General features: G+C 41.6%; 1 protein-coding gene across 2 annotated transcripts in view; it reads left to right on the top strand.

The window, feature by feature from the left end:
* Positions 1 to 339: 339 nt before the first annotated feature.
* The window catches only part of PLCB4 (phospholipase C beta 4), a 417084-nt gene continuing 403351 nt past the window's right edge, over positions 340 to 14072 (top strand). For both annotated transcript variants that reach the window (XM_029220101.1, XM_029220098.1), the window contains exon 1: positions 340 to 459. The gene's annotated coding sequence lies outside the window, so the exon portion shown is untranslated. The remainder of the gene's footprint in view (positions 460 to 14072) is intronic.

Here is a 14072-nt window from a genome sequence, read left to right on the forward strand (position 1 = left end):
CGACAGCTCGGGCTCCAGAGCCGGGAGGCGAGAACGAGGAGGGAGACTCGGGGGCTGGGAAGGAGGGAGCGGCCGGCCGCGAGGCCCGGAGCCGGGACACGCCGAGCCCGGCGGGAGGGCGGGCGCAGCGGGCCGGGGGTGCCCCGCTGCTTGCCTAGGGAGCGCCCGCGGAGACCCCCGCCGGGGGCTGAGGTGAGAACCTAGCGCCCTGGAGGCAGGGGGCGGGGGCGGGGCGGGGCGGGGGCGGGGCGGGGGGCGGGCCCGCGCGCCAGGAGGGGGCTCGGCGGCTGGCGCTTTCTGCGGGGAGGGGGTTGGTAGCGCCGGGAGCAGTTAGTGAGCCGCACCGCAAACAAGAGCTCACACACACACACGCGCGCGCACAGTCGCGCGCGCACCCACTGGGTCTCCAGGCGGCGGCCGTGGCCGCATCCTCGGCAGCTGCTCCAGGCAAAGTGACAGGTAGGAGAAGGCTTTCCGGGTCCCGCCCGAGGATGCTCCGGCCCGCCCGGGCCCGCTGGGCTTGTTTGCTCCCGGCGGGTGCGTCCCGGACGCGCGCCCGCGCGCACGCACCCAGATGCCCAGCCCCGGAGCCGGTGCAGGTGCCGGTGCCAGGCGCCCGGCGCGCGCGGGAGGCGGGGGTCCCCGCCGCCACCCCCTTCCCCTGTAGTCATCGCCCGCTGGGTTTCCTTAGATTCAGTCCAGACATTCGCCGCTTCTGGCTAGAAATAGCTCGGCTCGACGTGAATATGATTATTTTGGTTGGAAATTGTTGGCACCGTGCAACGCCATGTAAATGTGTATGCGTGTGACTCTTCTTACCTCTTTTGGGGAAATAATAGAAATGACTGACCATTTCCACTTAAGACAACACTGACAGGCCGGCACTCTTTGGGGGCTGTGTTCCAGCCTCCTAAGAGCATACAAATGATGGAGACTAAAGGTTGTCTTATTTTCAGAATTTTGAAGTTGCCTTTTCCGTAACTAATTAGACCCTGTCTACATAGTACAATACTTCTGACTGTAGACTTTGTAGGCAGTACTGTTACGGAAGTATGGAAATACGGAGTTCTTCAATTTCCCAGTGTGACTCAGTGCAACTTAATCTAGAATCATAAAACTAGCATTTTTTTTCTAGAGAAAAATGCAAATGTACATTATAGTTTCATAAATGTGCATGTGTTTGGGAGATGGCCCTCTGACTTTTTTTTTTTTCTTTATGACCCTTGAGGTGATTCTATCTATTGTTCTAAAGCACATGTTTGAAATTTAATTCTGGCCAAAACGTCCATGGAAGGTCACCATTTTTACCGTAAATGTGATACGTGGTGGCCTGTAAATTAAGTTGAGTGTGTGGAGATAGCTGTTTAATAATTCTGTTTCGTTGGTAATGATGTCATTCAAACTTTAGCTATATAACATCTAAAATAGTTATTTCCCCTTTAAAGAGAAATCAGGTTCATAAAGTAGACTGACCAGTAAAAGCAACTAGTGACTTTATCTGGGCAGTCTATCTACAAGGTTAATAAGGTGTCCGAGGAACTGTATTCTTCAGAAAAAAAAAACATATTTGTGTGTGTGTGTAAATTTTAACTTTATCCTTTTTGTTTTTTCAAGACTCTTGGTTTCAAAAATATATGCTTGAACCGAGAACCTAATATTTTGTGTGCTTCAAACTTCAGTGGCCCAAGTTATTAGAATCATGCAGAAGGACAAAAATTTAGCTGGGCAGGGGCATGTGATTTAATCTGCCCTTATCCGTGTTATGTAATCTAGAATGCTGTGTTTTGATAGGACAGTCTTGCATATTTTTCAGCTGGTGTTTTTATCTATTATGTCATCTTCCTTTTGAAGTTTAATAAATGATGGCCATCTTGAAAGAACACCTGTTTTCATAAAAATTCACTTTTTAAGCAGAATAACATTTTTTATTGGCATTTTTATGGACAGGAGAGACTTCGCTGCCATAACTAGTAACCCTTTGAGTGTAACTTAGTATGACACATCTGCGGTAGCCCATATTATTACTGGTTATACTTTTCTACAACTATATTATTATTCAGCCATCCCAACTTAGTTTTGATTTAGCTTTGATATCACTACCTAGCTCTGAATTAATCGCTGGTGAAAATGCTCTTCTACACGTAACTGTCAAAACAGAATTTCTAAGACTCCATTTGATCACTGGGTACACATTGATATGTGTTGGGATAATACTACCTCTATTTTACAAATGTACACCCACACAGAGAGCTTTGTTCTAAAATACTCTTTTGCAAGTTTAAAATTGGTGTGCCTGGAAAATGTGATTGATGTTAAACTACTTCTACACCCTGGAATCTTGAGGAGGTGTGTTTTTGCCTAATGAGATAGTGAAATAGGGAAGTTTAAAAAGTGTTAAGGGTTACCAGAATGATTTTGCAGAAATGGAGTTTTAAATCTGTATCACCTCTTTGAAATACTTCATCCCCAGCAGAGACTTAGCCAGTGCTTTTGGCCTTGCTATTTTGTCTTTCTTAAGAACAAATCCAACATCTTTAGATTAATGCATACTGCTGATTTTGGCAACGTGGGACAGTTATATTTGGCAATCCAAATGAACATGGTATTTTCCTAGGATACTAGTAAATTCACTTTGGGGTTTGATTTGTTAAGAATTAAAATGATGTCTAAGGCTTGCCAGATATTCAGCCCTAACCCATCTTCCAAGTTAAAATTGAGGTAAAATTGAGCTTTAGTGCTGTTGTGTTGTTTTCCTTGAACCCATCAGATGGCATGCCAATTTGTGAAAAGATGTGATAGATAAGTCTGCTTCTGGATTTTGTGTCTGCATTTTTTCCCCCAAACTTTCAGATGTAGCTGGCAAACTTAAATTATCTAATTCCTTCATTCTATCAATTATTTCTGTGGATTATTTTTTGAAAAATACATTAGTAATTAGTTGCCGAGTTTATTTTTTACTTTAAAAACCTTGTGTTGAGAATAAATTTGATCTTTGTGGATCACAGCCCTTATGTAATATAGTCACAGGAAAGAAAGATTATGTATTTCTTACATTCTCCACAAATGTCTTTAATAGTGAGCTCAAGTATTTTGGGGGAGGTAAAAATATTCTTTGAAACTTAAACTTATTTTGCAGACTGTGACTGAATTTTCGTCGTTTGTGACCACTCGTAAAGTAAGGATGAAACAGCGTGTTTATTAGCACGAAGGACCCAGGTCTTTAATAAGCCATCTATCACAGTGAGTCCTGTAAAACCAAGAACTTGTGTGTTTGATATGCAGAATGAGGTCAAGGACTAATGGAAACGCTTTAATGATCACAGTTAGTATATTTCATGTCCAGACTGAAGTTTCTAAAATAGTTGCTGTTCACCATGTAATGTGAATTTGTGTGTCTTATTAGTGCCTGCCAAAAAGACTTACCCACCTATCAGGAAATCAATACAGCTCTTCATCGCTGAGTTTCTGTGGTTTTACTATCTGTGAGGACACTCAGTAATTCTCAGTACTGTCCATTCTGCACTCTTCTATTTCTCTGTAATATTTAGGAACTATAATAACCCTGTGTAGGTCATTCTTTCATTCCTCAATATTTGTTTTTCTGTTTCATAGTTTTTCTTTTGATCAAGCCTCCTCCTTGGAAGTAGAAATACTTCCTCAAGGTGTAATATTACTTATCTAGTTATGCCTTAGAAAGAGATAAGTTTTTGCGCATTCACAGGCTGGGACTCTTTAGCTCACCAGATATATAAATGGGTTTACTTCACCCCCGGGGAAGGAGAGGTGGGTGAAAATGCATCACCAAGTAGATGAGTGAGAAGTTTGCATTGTCCTTACTGGAATGAAGCCTGCTTTTAAAATTCACCCCAGAGTCACTGGGAGATCCTTATGTTCAAGAGGATGAAGGGCCAGCAGAGGTTCTGTTTTCTCTGTGTGAACTCCATCTACTTTCCTTTTCTTTGCGGAATCAAAAATAGATGAAAGGGACATAAATCAGAAGACGGTTTTTCTCTGCACACCCCTTTGCCTACTACCTAGAAAACCTTCAGTGAGAAGGTCGCATACCATGTGACTGCAAGATAGTGTTATCTTATCCCCTTGACCAGGAGTCTCCTTTAGGGCCCTTGTCCCCTAATCCTTTGGTGTGCAGAGGGCTAGGAAATTCCACCTCTGTCCACCGAGCCACCCTGGGGGCAGTCAAATCATTGCTTTAAGATATAGTGCCCTTGTTATAGCATTCTTCTCCTCCTGAACAATTAGAGGAGGTGGTTGGCTCCCTGATATGAATGAAGTAGCCATTTCCTCAGAGCAGGAGGAAGACAGTAACGCAAAGAAACTAATTATAAGCAGCTCATTCAGAGAGAAGAGAACACAGACCACTAGATTTACACTTGACATCTTTGCTGTCTCCCCCAGGACAGGAGCTCTTCACCTCAGGACCACCCTCTAATGGCCTAATGATGGCATTTGGTAGGTCCATCTAGCTGGCAAATACATCTTTATTTTCACTTACTTCCAAATGACAATTAGGGCAGGTATTAGAGTCACTGATGAGTCTCGGCATTTAATGGGTTGTAAAAAGAAGCACGTACGTTACTATGTGTGCCTTAATTTTCTTTTTTTTGGTAAGTATATTTCAATATAATTGGTTTCTTCTGTACTTAATTTTATACATTTCAAAATATTTTGCTGAGAAGGGTCTGTAGGATTCATTACATTGAAGGGGGGTCTGCGACCCACTCAAGTTAAAGGACCACTGCTCTCGAGATGCTTCCTCTTGGAGGCAGCTGGCGGCGGCGGGGGGCAGTAAGTTGGGGTTTGCTTTCAACAGTGTAAAGTTGCTGTGACCTTCGGGTATTGGAATCAGGTGGACCCAAGCTTGAATCCTGGCTATGTCATGTGTTAGTATGTGACTCTTGAGTGTCTGTTGCCCCATCTGTAAATGAGGAGGATAACACTATAAGCCAAAAGTGCCCTGCAGTGTAGTGTGAATGATGCCAGCTGTTGTGTTACTGCTGCTGTTGCTACAAATGCTCTTGGCTACCAGTATGACTATTCACCCCCTTGTTCTCCTCCTCCGTAGGGGGCAAAGGCCAGTGGCCTATCCATACAAAGCAGGCTGTGCCAATTCCTATAAAACTTTTAACAAGGGACACTTGCCCTGCCCCTCTACTAACACAGAAGTTCTAGTTACCTTTTAGGGCTACTGTGAATACCAGATCTTCCTCTGGACTTGCCTGACTCTGTGACTGCAGTTGGACAGAGGGGCCTCATGTTAACTCAGCCCTAACTGCCTCGAAATTCTGTGATTGGGGGGTTTCGAAGAACTCAGTGAGCTGGAAGCTATCCCCAGGGCGTCTGTGTCTCCCAGCCAGGCTTTGAAAAAAGACCATATGAAGCCAGTTAGGCCTGGAAGGAGAGGGGCATCTGCCAGAATAATTTGGGAATCTGTGATGTTTACGGGGAGGTGTCGTGACTCCTGTTTCCCCACGGGCTTCCACGGGCATGCTGATGGCTACAACAGTAACAAAACCACAGATGTAGGTTAAGCTCTTAAAATGTGCCACTTTATTTAACTCTCCCTACAGCTTTTCTTGGCGGTTCCTAATAGTATCTCCATTTTACATATGGGGAAACTGAGGCTGGGAAAGGTGAAGTTATTCACTTCTGGGAGGGAAAGTTAGAGATGGGAAGTCAAACCCATGTAGGCTGACACCAGAACTCCAACTTCTAACCACTGTGCTGTGTTACCTGCCACTCAGGTACATGCTGCCAAGAGGTTTGCTACAGTGAAAACTTTTGAGACCATTATTTTAAGTGACGGGGCTGAGGTATGACAGAGAAGCTTCTGGCAACCCTGCCTTGACCACGGAATTGAAATGGCAAGTTGAAGATAAAACCACGTGCCCTTATCTAATCCTAGATGCTTTTGTTTCCGCAGATACATGGGGCAGAAGTCTGAGAGGGAGGTTACTAAATGCTGCTCCAGGGTAGGCTAAAAACTAATTTAGTTTTCTGAAGGGCCAGCTCTTCCTGGGTGAGGTTCCTCATGGTTTCAATCAGGTGTGACCCACTCTGATTCCTCTGAGGGCCAGGTAAGCATCATGGGGCTGCCCAGGTGTCAGCTCCCTTAGCGGATGGGGAGACCGTGTGCATCGGGTGCCTTCCTGGGGGCCAGGTCTATTAGATTTCTGCCAGGTGGGCGTGGGGCTCAGGGTTGCCAGCACCTCTCCATTTTCAAGAGAAGCATGAAATACAGATTTCTTTAAAGCGTGAGATATCATTGCAAAAACTTTAGAAATAATTACAGTAGAAACAAATATGTCAGCCCATGGGCTGGCCAAACAAAACACGTTTGTGGAACATATTCGGCTCATGAGCTCCCACTTTGAGCTTTGTCAAGTATAAGTGCTTGGAAACCTTGTGAACTAGTGTTGTCTTGATTAAGTAAGCATGGTGCCTTCTTTATTCATGCTCTTCTTTTCTTCCCCCTGTTAAATTTCTTACAAAGGTGGTTATGGCCATTTGTTTCCAGTGGATGTTAGTTTCAGAGTCTGAATTTCTGCCTGTTTTTCCCCTCCCTCATTTTTCTAAGATGTTAGCAAGTCTGCAGAGTTGAATGAGGAAGGCCAGGGCTTTGTCTCCTATTTCGCGGGCTCCTTTGAAATAAGACCACCTAAGTGTGGAGAAATGCGTGACTCCATTTATGGGGACATGGAGGGTCTCTTGTGTACATCACTGATCTGAACTCTAACCAGTCACAAAATGTTCCCCCTGCTATTTGGTAGTTGCTGGATTTGTCCTGGGCACACAGAATGTAGATCTGTTTCTGCAGGTCGGTATTTCAACGTGCAGTCTATTTAACAGCCCTCATTTTCCTTTTGGCTCTTAAAGGAGGAATCCCAATGTATCAAATGAAACTGAAGTCCTTTGAGATAGGATGTCTGCTGATGCACTGTCATTGGATAAATCACCAGAGCCCCCTCTAGAATTTCTATTAATTTTTTGTCTTCATTGGTTTTTAAAATGATGGATGTGATACATTAATATGTTCCAATTGCAGTGATAATGCAGAAGCACAGAAACAAAATGTAAAACAACCTTTCCCACCTACACCCATACCCAGATATAACCATTGGCAACAGTTTAGAGCACCTCTCTCTTCTTTTTCTATGCATTTACATATATAAGTACATATACATGCCTTTTTTTTACTACATAAACTGGATTGTACTGTGTATGTTTTTCTGCGACTTGCTTACTTGCCACTTAGTGTATGTTGTGGTGATCTTTCCATGTCCATATACTAGTTATATTTTTCTTTCTAACATTACATAAACTCTAGTAGTACCATAAATAAACTATGGGTGTACGATGTTTTATTTTAACCATTCTTCTGTTATCACTGTTGCAAACTGAAAGACTGAAGATCTTTGTACCTATGTCTTCAAGCACATGTGTGAGAATTTCTTGTAGATAAATTCCTAGAAATAGAACTATTTGGTCAAAAAGGTATGCACATTTTACATTTTGAGGGAGCACTGCCAAATTGCCTTTAACAAAGTCTGCATGGAATTTCTGTCTCGTGGAACCTCAAATTATGAATATGGTGTCTAATTGAAGCATGCCCCACATTGTTTCATTGCTTTACTAGTTCAGCTGGATCTCAGTTATATACAGTACACCAGGAAATGACTTTAGAAATAGTCTATGTCCTTAAAATTCCTTGAAAATACAATACTTAATCAAAAAGAATTTACCAATTAATAGGCCAATTAAAAAAGTTGTTAGTAAAGAGATATTGAGTAGAATCTGAGTTGAAAATCTATATTCTGATCAATTTGGTTAGCTGTGAACCTCTAAATTCCTCAGACCAGGGACATGTCATAAACACCCTTGAATATATTGTCAAAAAAGTGAGGTGCTGCACAGACAACAGAGGTTGATATTGACCTGGGAAAATCAAATTGATTTCATTGCTAAAAATTCTATCTAGGTGTATTTATAGCTTTAGACTTTCAAGTACTTAATTATTTAAGAATCTCTTTTACCTTCTACTTTCTACTTTGAGAATTAGAAGATTCAGAGATAAATTTATTTTATTGAGTTTTATTATTTAATAGATACCTGAAGTGAATTTCCATGCTAGTTAGAAGTGATATATAGACAAAGGGCTGTATAAATTAGAAACTACACTGTATTTTCATTTAGAGACATTAGGAAAAATACAGAAAATCTAGGTCACCGATTCTCAACTTCTTTCAGAAGTTAACTTCAGTAATTATAGTTGTTTTCAATAACATGAAGTGAATTATTAGTTAATTTTTAGAATTTTATGACATCCCTTGAAAGACTTGGAATCACCCTAAAGTATCATATTATCAGAGTTAGTAAATCTCGATGTGGATAAATAGCAGGAAATGAAATATTGTTTCTGTTTTCAAAGATAAATTCAGTTCTTTCATCTGTTTCTCCAGATACCCATTTTTAAGAAAAAATCTGGTGAGGTTGGCAATGATATTTGGATTCTGATTGTATGCTTTCTGCGTGTTTATTTTTATAACACACAGTGAATTGTAGAAATATGGTAGGATTCAGTCATGTTTCCTTGGCATTAAAACCTTGCATATTCAGGAAAGTCTGTACTAGGTTTTGTTCATGGAAATGTCATAGCATTTTACAATTTACAGACAATTTCCTTTGATGATATCTCTGAAAGCCGCAGTGGAGGGCCCCACCTGGTCACTCTTTAATCTTGTGTCATTCAGGGCCTGCCAGGGAACAGATGGTGGGTGTAGACTGAGTCCTTTGAAGAAGGCTTCATAAGGAGACCCTTCAGGAGGTATGGGCAGGTGTAGGGAACAAAACCACAACCAGGGTGAGGGCTGAAGAGGGACTTAGCAACGATGGGGAGCTTTCCTACTCTAAGTAAAGGGGCAAGAAAAGCTGTCCTACAAGAGATGTATCCTGTGGTAGAGGGACACAATCAACCTGTAATGTCCCTGCGGGAAGATGGCAGGGGAATAAATATAACTAAATCACTCTCCTCTTGTCCCCTAGGCTCTGGCTGGTGCCTTTCATTAGCTGATTCGGATAGAAACTAGAGGGCAGGAGCGAAGAGGCAGGAGTGAACAAGGATGGTGAATGGGTCTGGGCTGGCAAACTGCACGCTCTACCTGCCTGCTGTTCTAGAACAGAGGTGTGCGTGGGTCAGGCCAGGCTGGAAAGCCTGTGGTCTGGTTTTGTGGCCACAGAAAAGAAAACTGTAGCCATGAGGACTAAATTTAAATGGAAGTTGGGAATGTCCCATAACGTCACATGGCTGATATCACTAAGATGTGTGGTGGGCCTTAGAGTAACACTTAATTGTTTTTTTTTTGTTTTTTTTGTTTTTTTCACTTGGAATGGATTGTGCTTCTTGGGAGATGAGCAGAATGGGAAACTTTATGTATTTACCTGAAGAACCAAAAGTGTAGGCTCTAGAAAGAAGAGACAGAAGGGATTCATGAAGTCCATAAACAACATGGAGTTAGATACCTAAGATATAATTCCTTTGCTTTTAATATTTTATGAAAACATTTTATCTAAAATGTCAGGTACCCGGGGAAAGAGACAAGGAGGAAATTAAGGTTATTAACAGTAATTTTCCTTCAAAGAAGTCAATGTAACTGAATCATTAGCATCACTGAGGAGAAATGAACAAGCTGTATTTTCCCATTGTTCAGCATGACAGTGAGACTCTGAGATTTCAGGCTCATCTGTTCCCTTGTTTTCTTGGTGCTGTCGTTTGAAAAGGTGAAGACTCTGGGCTCTGGACTCTGTTTAGTTTGTGTACTTGTCCTGAATGAACAAGCAATGAATTGGTTAGAATCATAAAGTCAGACTGCTGGAAGGAATGACAGAATTCATCTCTTCTTCCCTCCACGTTTTATGGTACAAAAAACCAAGACACTATTAACAACTGCTGCTGTGCAAATTCCCCAAGTTGGTGAATGGGGAAGTCGCATCCCTTCACTCTGAAGGAATTGCACTAGATGAATCCATTTTTGCTGTTACCCTTGTAGATTCCTGAAGTTCCTGATTCCTAGGCCTTGCTTGGCCGTTCGATACTGTTTTCATATATCAGAGGCAGGCCTTCTTGAGCACCTCTTCCACCACCCAGCCCTTAAAATGGTATCCTCTGGAGGTCTCTGAATTGCTCTCGACTCTTCTTATGGTACATATTCTTTCAGTACAAGACAACTCACCCACTTCTACCTTTTTTACAACCACTTATTCACTGATGACTCCCATATCCCTAACTTGTCTGAGCTTCAGTTATATCCCATTGTCTGCTGGAGATCTTGACATTGAAGTCTTATGGCTACTTTCAAATCAGTGTGCCCAAAACAGAAGTCCTCAACTTCACTCCAGATCTATGTCTCATCTTAGGTTCTAAATCTTCGTGAATCCAACAGTCACCAATTATTTGAGTTTACCATTAATATCTTGAATTTCTATCCATTCCTCTATTCTTATTGATGCTACCTAAGTTTCTGTCCTCAACTTTCATGCCTTGGTTGTTCTAATAACCTTTCAATCAATTTCCTATTGCCTTCTCTCTCATTCATTCAATGTTTCATGTTTTCTATTAGCTATTAAGTGAGTATCAGGTACTGTAACAGTGAGCAAGCTGCAGCTCCTGCCCTCAGGGGTTTGCAGTTCCCTGGAGGAGAGAGACAAATAAACAACTACTTTATAAGTTTACGTTTTTACCCCTTTACTCCAGTCTCTATACTCAGCTAAAGTCATTTGCACACAGCAAATCTTATTATAGCATTACCTCTAAAATGCTTTTACAGTGCCCTGTTGCTTTCAGGACTTAACTTTATTCCCCTAATTTGCCAAATACAAACCATCCATGGCTAAACCTCTGCAGTGAAGTTTTAACACCTTTGTTTGGGTCAACAATACTGAGCTATATTAAAATCCCAGGAACATAAAGTCTGTGGCCACAGTGCTTGTGCTGACTTTGCACTAAACCCCATTCTTCAACTGGGGAATCCTACAGGCCCTTACACACCTCGCACAGTTGCCATTTTGTCCTCAAAGCCTTCATTGATTTCAGCTCTAGGTTGGTGCCCCGCCCTCAGTTCTTCTGTTGAATGGTTTGCAAATTTTAGCCATAGCATGACTTTCTTGGGGAAGGGAAGAATCTGCATATTAGAGACTAATTCAGCGTCTCTTCAATGAATGAATAATGAACTGCCATTATTGCCAAGTTAGGAAACCAATCTGATGAATAAGCAGAAGAGGTGCCACGTTTAATAAATTGAAGTCATCTGCAGACTTATTACAGAGGGTAAAAAGTATTCCATTATTGTTTACACTGGTTGCTGAGAAGTACCACAACAATTCATTTGGAAAGATGATCAGTAACTTGAAAAGTCTGTATTCATGATTTCTGCTAACAGGGATTCGGATATTTCAATTTCTTAGTGTACTGGAACCAGAGGAGACACTTCCCTGAAGATAGTTTGCCACTTATTCCTTGTGAGTACACTCTCATATAGTTCTTTCTATTTTATGGGTTCGATTTTAATCAAGTTATGCTTAATTTTCTTACAGTGTGTTAGACCCAAAATCAGAGAAGTTCTCTTATTTCAAACTTGGCTGAAAACTTAGAGGAAAAAAACATTTATTTAATCAGATTATTTTTATTAAGTGGGTCTCTTGGTAATCTGAAATGCTTTGTATTTATTTTCTTGTAGCATTTTATTTTCCAAATGACCTGTGAATGAACCAGTGCCAAAGAGAGAAAGCAAGAGAGCTGTTACTTAATTGAAGGAAAATATTCTGCTGAATGTTGTTTTTAGGAGAGCATCTTTTCCAAATCAGGAGGGAACTCATTATTCAGGACATCGGTTTGAATCTTATGAAAAGTGTGGCTTTGACAGTCTTCACCTTCTCCCCTCCCCAAGCCTGTGGTGTCAGTAGCGTTTATGAGGTTCCTTCTTCACAATTGGCATCTTTTTGGGATTTAGAAAATTTCTTTTAGCTTTGTGTTGAAAAGGTGCTAGCTAAGTATGTTAATTATTAGATATATGATTTTTCAGATTTGAATGGAGACAACATTTAGAAGGGTGACAGCTTAGTTATTGCAGCTCATGGGAAAAATTTTTACGATAGTCCTGTGGAAATACAGATGAATATTTCCTTTTATTTAGAGCCTTTTTGGACTTGTGAGGCCCTCCGAGAATCTCAAGTCTGGCCTCATTCTGTCCATTTTTCATTCCCTTTGAAAGACTTACAAAGTAACTGGGTAAAGTTCCTCTCCCATCTGTCATAAGTAACACACAGAGATTTTTTTATTTTTTAAAGCATGGATCATTCTTTTTTTTTTTTTTTTAGTTTTATTTATTTGTTTATTTTTTTATGGCTGTGTTGGGTCTTCGTTTCTGTGCGAGGGCTTTCTCTAGTTGCGGCAAGTGGGGGCCACTCTTCATCGCGGTGTGCGGGCTTCTCACTATCGCGGCCTCTCTTGTTGCGGAGACAGGCTCCAGACACGCAGGCTCAGTAACTGTGGCTCACGGGCCTAGTCGCTCCGTGGCATGTGGGATCTTCCCAGACCAAGGCTCGAACCCGTGTCCCCTGCCTTGGCAGGCAGACTCTCAACCACTGCGCCACCAGGGAAGCCCACACAGAGATTTTTTTGTGCAGCTATCAGAGGAAAAGGAGGAAATTTAAAAGCACAGATGATTTGGGTATTAATACCTATCCTGAAAGTGACTCTGCTTGAACCAAGCTCTCTTGAACCGTTCTGTCACATGTTAATTTTTATTTTTTCAGCTTGAATTTATAAACATGACGGACCAACAGATTTTACATCAAGGTTGACAACCAGAAGGAACCCACTCCTCAATTCAGAGCAGCAAATGTTTGAAAAACCTTCTGGAAAAGTTCCACTGTTTATCAAACCAAGGCTGTCCCAGCTTTCTTTCTTTCTTTTTTTTTTTTTTAGTTTTTTTAATTGAAGTATATGTACAATATATTTTGAAAAGTTATAATGTATACCTGATTTTTATCCAATATTTGCATGTAAGTTTTAAATATTCAACTAATACTAAACGGCTTTAGTAAAAACTACACTCCCTTGCCTGGTCTGCAGTCCTGTACCCCCACCCCAACTCCAGTGGGAACCACTTTCAACTTTTTTGCTATTTCTACTAGTAATTATTGACATATTTTTATAGGATTGTACTGCTGTTTCTTGATCTATGTTAAATATTTTCTAAACACCCCCTGTTACAGAAGTTAAAGTATGTCATCTCTCTCTCACACACACACACACACACACACACACACACACACACACACACACAACTTCCCTTTCCTTCTTCATCCCCTCCATGTAAGGCTGTCCCAGCTTTGTTGGAGAGGTGAAGGCATAAATTCCCTGGAAGGTATACCTCACTGCTAAATAGGTTTCTGGTCTAGAATATCTCAAGAGAAATTCCTGAGAGCAGCCTTTTGATTACGAAAGGATGAGAAAGGATGTGATACAAGGAACACAAGTACTAGTAAATTGGTGCTTCCTACCCTCATGAAAGGTGTAAGACCATCAGAAAGGAAGTCCCCCCCTTCCCCCCAGCAAACATGTGTGTGCATTCACACACACAGACAAACACACACACACACACACACACACACACACGAGAGTCAGAGACTGCAGGCTCTCTGGCCACGCTGTGGACTGGAATACATGAAAAGTCACACAATAAAGAAATAGAGTCAGTTCTTTGGTGTTTTTGAGTCTTGACTGGGTGCTCTGTGATATTTTAGAATCTTGTGACTCCCCAGGATACCTAAAGACCAGGCCTCAGACCCAGGTCCATTAGGGCTTAGGTAGTGTGCCCTGGGCTTTCTGATTCATGCAACCCTATTTCATTCTCACAGTGATTTTGCAGTCTGGGTACCATTCCCACCCCTCCATACTCAGAGAACGGAATGATGAGAGCATTTACTTAAGGTCACAAGGTTGATCCGTAGTATAGACCCAAGTCTACATGGTGCATCTGTGGTCAGTGAGGTGC

Source organism: Monodon monoceros, unplaced genomic scaffold (genome assembly GCF_005190385.1).
Source record: "Monodon monoceros isolate NGI ecotype Baffin Bay Population unplaced genomic scaffold, NGI_Narwhal_1 Super_Scaffold_13, whole genome shotgun sequence".
Taxonomy (NCBI): domain Eukaryota; kingdom Metazoa; phylum Chordata; class Mammalia; order Artiodactyla; family Monodontidae; genus Monodon; species Monodon monoceros.